At 43.5% G+C, this 6,051-nt stretch overlaps 1 long non-coding RNA gene across 1 annotated transcript in view; it reads left to right on the top strand.

The window, feature by feature from the left end:
* LOC102496448 (uncharacterized) overlaps window positions 1–6,051 on the top strand; it is a 10,305-nt gene extending 4,254 nt beyond the window's left edge. Inside the window, exons 2-3 of the long non-coding RNA XR_335629.1 lie at window positions 2,182–2,256; window positions 6,008–6,051. This is a non-coding gene — a long non-coding RNA (uncharacterized LOC102496448). The remainder of the gene's footprint in view (window positions 1–2,181; window positions 2,257–6,007) is intronic.

Below are 6,051 nucleotides of genomic sequence, written 5' to 3'. Positions count from 1 at the left end.
AAGAGGTTTTTTTTTTTTTTTTTTTGGTTAGGACTTAAACTAGTTTCTTTTTCTTTTTAGTTTATGATATTCCCAGGGAGGGAGAGAGAGAGGTACAGGTACACTCCCACCTGTAATCCACCCCCCCAGCCTGACCCAGCCTGGATCACAGACAGCCACACTCATACCCAGTATGTAAAGGGAGCCCTGGGGCTCAAACTTAGGACCTTTCTTCATAAAGTATCTAGAACTTCACTGTCCTCACTGTCCACTGATTAGTGCCCTGTCTCTTCATTTGCTCCATTCAGTCTATTCACAAGAAAACAGTAAGATTGTACTTCTGAAATGCATGTGTGATCACACCACTCTTCCACAATGCTTTTACCTTACAATGGTAAACCAGGCCCGGGATGATCCGTTCTATTCCAAAGCCCTAAATTATCTGTCTGTTCGCATCACTGGCCACTCTCCTGTTCTAACAATGTCCTAATATCATACCAGCCTCCTGGTTCCTTGAGAACGCCAGTCATGTTCTCCCCTTGGCTGTAGCCTTCTGCATGCCTGCAAAGCTTTTCCAAAAACAAAAACAAGATCTGTCGTGTTGGGTGAAACCCCTCCCTTCTTTGAAATATTTTCTTAAATGCCATATTCTCCTAAGGGACCACGTGACCACACGGTTTTAAAAGGCAGTTGTCATTTCTAGTAACGATGAACTCAGTTACATTGAACTAAACTTCTCACAGAAAACAATTGCAAACTTTGAAAATCTCATTTTAAAAACAAATGTAACTATCAGAAAACAATACTAACAACAGAAAAAAACTGGAGAAGAATAAACTTTTGAAAGAAAGAAATGTCACTGAAAGATTGTATTGTTCTGGAGCTTTTCTAGCCACAGAGCAGCTCAAATTTATATAGCAATATGCAGTCTTACGGGTTAATAAATGAAAGAATGAATTTAGGGGCTCCTGTCACTTTTGGAAGATTGAAGGAATATGTCAAGAAAAGAAGAAAGCCACAGAGAGGAGACATGAGTATTGTATATAGAAATTCTTCCCAAGTCTCTGACTGACCCCTGAATAACACACAAGGAAGCAGATCCCAAGAAACCCATCTAAGGCTGCAAGGACTGAGCAGAGATTGCAGCTGTGCCTCAGCAAAGGAGAAATAAGCATACAGTCCTCAATCTGATACAGACATTTACACAAAAGAAAATTACACTTAACATCATACTTAAGAGTGAAATAGTCGACTTCTCTCAAGACAAGGAGGGAAGGATTGGGGCCAGCAGGTGGCATAGTGGTTACGGTGCTGGACTCCTACATGGCAACTGTGGTTTCAGACCTGGCAGCGTGCTTTCTCATTTTTCCTCTCTCTCTCTCTCTGGTTGAGTGCATGTGCCTTATAGCAAATTTTAAAAATAATAAAATAATTTGTTTTTAGAGAGAGATTCTTGCCATAAGGCACATGCGCTTGCCAGAAAGACAGAGATAGAGAGACAGAAAGCAAGAAATCACCCCCTGGGGGGATGACCACACCTCAATCCCTCCTCTTGGGATTTTGGATATGCATGACACGTGCCTGGTAGGAGTTTAAGCCTCCGGGCCCAGGACTCAAACCTCCGTCAACTAGGTGGGAATCCAGCGACGTAACCATTACGCCATCTGCTGGTCCCTAAAATAAATCATTTTTATTTATTTATTTTTAAATACTTATTTTAATTTTATTTATTCATTCACTTATTTTTTAATTTTGAACAGAGAGAAACACACACAGAGAGAGGAGAGAGGGGAGTGAGAAAGCAAGCCACCAGGTCTGGGACTCAAACTGTGGTCGGCCTTAGCCACCATGCTACCCGCTGGTCCCATAACTAATTTTTTTTTGGAGAGGTTTTTGCTACAGGGCGTGTGCGCTCGCCAGACAGACAGACATAGAGACAGAAAGCGAGAAATTCCCCCTCAGAGGGGATGGTCACGCCGCAATCCCTTCTCCTCCATTCTCCTCTCAGGATCTTGGGCACGCACACACACGTGCCCAGTGTGAGTTTTAAGCCACTGGGTCCGGGACGCAAACCGTGGTCGACTACATGGGAATCCAGCGACATAGCCATTATGCTAACTGCTGGTTCCCACTAATTTTTTTTTTTTTTTAAAAAAAGGTTGTTGTCTTAAACCACTCAGTTCGAAATCATCTGTCTTGCAGCAGTAGATCCCGAACAAAAATATAATGATGAAATCTAAGCCCAGGATCCCAGAGGAAAGAGAAGAGGAACTCCAGGTATGACTCAGGCTTGGGGAGGAGGCCGGTGAGGGAAACCGAGGAAGAAAGGACAGAGGATAGCGTGATAGTGTGGCATCCTGAAAGCAGTGGAGGAATGGTCAGAAATATCAAATCCCAGCAAGAGGAAAATAAGTGTCCTTGGATTTGGTAACATCTGAGTCATCGGTGACCTTGACTGGGGCATTTTCAGTGAGTGATAGGAGCGGAAGCCTGATGCACTGGTCGGAGAATGGAAGAGACACAGAGCAGCCAGACCAGACCAGAGTTACTCACGTTGACCTGGATGAGTCTCACGAGCACAGTCCTGGGGCTGGGAGTTGCTGAGCACTGCACCCAGAATGGCAGTGTTTACATACAGCTTAACAGCACTCTTATAATTCAATTAGTATTAAATAAATAACCCAATTTAAAAATGAGTGAGGAGCCCAGCCACTGTGACACAAGTGCCTGAAAGGCTTAAAGCCTCGGATCCTGGGTCAGTTTTGAAAAGGTACCAAGTGCACACTGGAGCAAAGGGACCGAGCTGTGATGAGATCTTGAGGGTGGGGTGGTTTTTTTTGTTGTTTTTTGTTTTCACGCTCTTCTCCTCACTCCCTCTCTCATGCACACATTTTTTTTAAGGTTTTTGCCATAGGGCGCACATGCTCACCATACATACAGTGAGAGGGAAAGTGAGAAATCCCCCCCCCCCCCAGGAAGGATGTCAAGCTGCAACCTCATCTCCTCCATTCTCCTCTTGGGATTTTGGGCATGCACGCACACATGCCCGGTGTAAGTTTAAAGCTACCAGGTCCAGAATTTGAACCATGGTCGACCATGTGGGAGTCCAGTGCCTTAACCACTAAGCCACCTGCTGGCACCTACAGTCAATCTTCTTTTTTTTTTTTTTGGAGAGGTTTTTGCTATAGGGTACGTGCACTCACCAGACAGACAGAGACAAAGAGACAGAAAGCGAGAAATCACCCCCCCGGGAGGAATGGCCATGCTGCAATCCCTTCTCCTCCATTGTCCTTTCAAGATCTTGGGCACACACGCACACGCGCCCAGCATGAGTTTTAAGCCACCAGGTCTGGGACTCGAACCATGGTTGAGTACATGGGACTCCAGCGACATAGCCATTACACTACTTGCTGGTCCCTGTGCATTTTTTTTTAAATCTTTTTTTATTTTTTTATTTTTTTTGGGAGAGGTTTTGCTATAGGGTGTGTGTGCTCACCAGAAAGAAAGAAAGCGAGAAATCGCCTCCCCTCAGAGGTGACGGCCATGATGCAGTCCATTTTCCCCCCTTCTCCTCTTGAAATCTTGGGCACACAGGCACACATACCTGGCAAGAGTTTCAGGACTCCAGGTCCACGACTTGAACTGCTGTCAGCCATGCGGGAGTCTAGTCCATTAACCACTACCCTACTTGCTGGCTCCTAAACTTGTATTTAATTCCATTTTCTATGAACTTTTTGAAGTCACCGTGTCTTCACAGTGGGAGTCTAGTGACATAGCCATTATGCCAACTGCTGGTCCCACAAAAATCTCTCTTAAGGGGCTGGTAGGTGACAAGGTGGTCAAAAGTGCTGGACTCCCACATAGCTGACCACAGTTTGAATCCCAGACCTAGTGACTTGCTTTCTCACCCTCTCTCTGGTTAAAGTCTCTCAAAAAAACTTTTATTTTCCTAACCATATTAATTCAATTTAGTAACTTTATAATATACATTGCGCTGTACTCTGTCATTTTAAATTCTAAGATAATTTGAACATGGGAAGAGGAGGACACCAAGAAGGGGAGGCTTCTGGGCTTGCTCAGGCCGGTGGTGGAGCCTTGGTGCGGGGAAGAATCTGGGTGGGCCAGCAGGTGGTGTAATGTGGACTTCCACATGGTCAACTGCGGTTTGAGTCCTGGACCCTGGTGGCTTTCTTTCTCACTATCTCCCCCTCTCTCTCTCTTCCTGGTCAAATTAAAAATAAATGAATGAATAAATAAAATTAAAATAAATAAATAAGGGATCACCAGGTGGCATGGTGGTTAAGGGTGCTGGGCTCCCACATGACTGACCATGGTTTGAGTCCCAGACCTGGTGGCTTGCTTTCTTACTTTTTTTCTCACTCTCTGTCCCTCTCTGGTCAAATTAAAATAAATAAATAAATAAAGTTAAATAAAATAATTCTTTTTAAAAATAAATAAAAAGAAGGAGGGATAAAGGAGAAGAAACTTCAGCATGACCATCCCCCACAGGGGGTACTTTCCATTTTCCTTGTCTCCCTTGGGTGAGCTGAGCACTTGCACTCTCTGGTAAACTGAAAAAGGAAAAAAAGACACTTTTGAGACAACACAGGAGATTTAAATAGAGAGTGGATATTGGTGGCCTCAGAACTGCTGCTGATTTTTTTTCTTTTTAAAAAAATGTTTAAAGCAATTATTTATTTGTTTGTTTATTTTGAAAGAAATTTTTGCTGTAGGGCACATATACTTGCCAGAGAGAGAGAAAAAGAAAGACAGGTAGAGAGACGTAAAGCAAGAAATGACCCCCCAGGGGGGATGGCCATGCTGCAATTCCTTCTCCTCCATTCCATTCTCCTCTCAGGATTTTGGGCATGTACGTTCATGCACCCAGCATGAGTTTCAAGCCTTCAGGTCCAGAGTTTAAGCCACAGTCAGCCGTGTGGGAGTCTAGCAACATAACCATTATGCCACATGCTGGTCCCATTATTATTATTTCTTATTTTGACCAAAGAGAGACAGAAAGAGAGAGAAAGTGAGAAAACAAGGTGCCAGATACAGGACTCAAACCACAGTCAGCCATGTGGGAGTCCAGCACCTTAACTACCATGCCATTTGCTAGCCTCTTGTTGTTGATTTTCTTTTTTAATTTTATTTTATTTATTCATTTATTTTATTTTACTTTGATCAGAGAGAGACAGAGAGTCAGAGAGGGAAAGTGAGAAAGCAAGCCGCCAGGCCCAGGACTTGAACCGTGGACAGCCATGTGGGAGTGTCCAGCACCTTAACCACCACGCCACTGCTGGCCCCCTGTTGTAGATTTTCTTAAGTGTGATAATGGTGTGGCAGGTGTTATTAATAGGAGATTCCTACTGAGGCTTTAAGGAGTGAAGTAATAAGAAGTTTGCAACTTTCAAATAGTTTGGCAAAAGAAAAATGTGTGTGTGTGTGTGTATAGTGGAGAGAGAAATAGAAAACAAAAGGAAATTTAGCAAAATGTTAGTGAATCTGGGACGGCTTAAGAGTATTCATTGTACCTTTCGACTTTTCTGTTTGAAACTTTTCATGATAAAAAGTTGGAAAACAAGACAAAATAAAAAACGAATGAATGGGAGAGGTGGAAGTGGAAACAGTAAGTGTTAACAGCATTTTCAGGAAATTTGACCATGAACTGGCAGCAAGAAGGAATGGAGCCAGCATGGAGGGTCAAAGACAGTGTTTTTCAAAATAGAGACGTGAGTGGGTTTAAACAGGAAAAGGAAATGAGCGAAAAGGGAGACAGAGACTGAAGAAACAAGTTTTTCTGGTTAAATATGACTTGTGTTTGGGGACAGACCCCTCACAAGGATTCAATATCCCCCAGGAAATGGTCTATCCCATTTGGTCTCCTCCACAGGCGCCTTGCGAGGTAATCTCGGTGGTGACACCTAGTGGATTAAGAGGGTACTGCCTAAATTCTTTGCTCTTCCATCTGAGAGGGTTATATTGGTCTCTGACTACTCCAGATTATTTTCACGCTTGTGTTCACTCCTAGGCCAGCCTACGATGTACTCATCTACTGTTTCTCACAGAACCCTT

Source organism: Tupaia chinensis, unplaced genomic scaffold (genome assembly GCF_000334495.1).
Source record: "Tupaia chinensis unplaced genomic scaffold, TupChi_1.0 Scaffold000477_1, whole genome shotgun sequence".
In the NCBI taxonomy this organism is placed as follows: domain Eukaryota; kingdom Metazoa; phylum Chordata; class Mammalia; order Scandentia; family Tupaiidae; genus Tupaia; species Tupaia belangeri.
The sequence above is the reverse complement of the archived record's forward strand: the minus strand, read 5'-3'. Positions and strand labels throughout refer to the sequence as shown.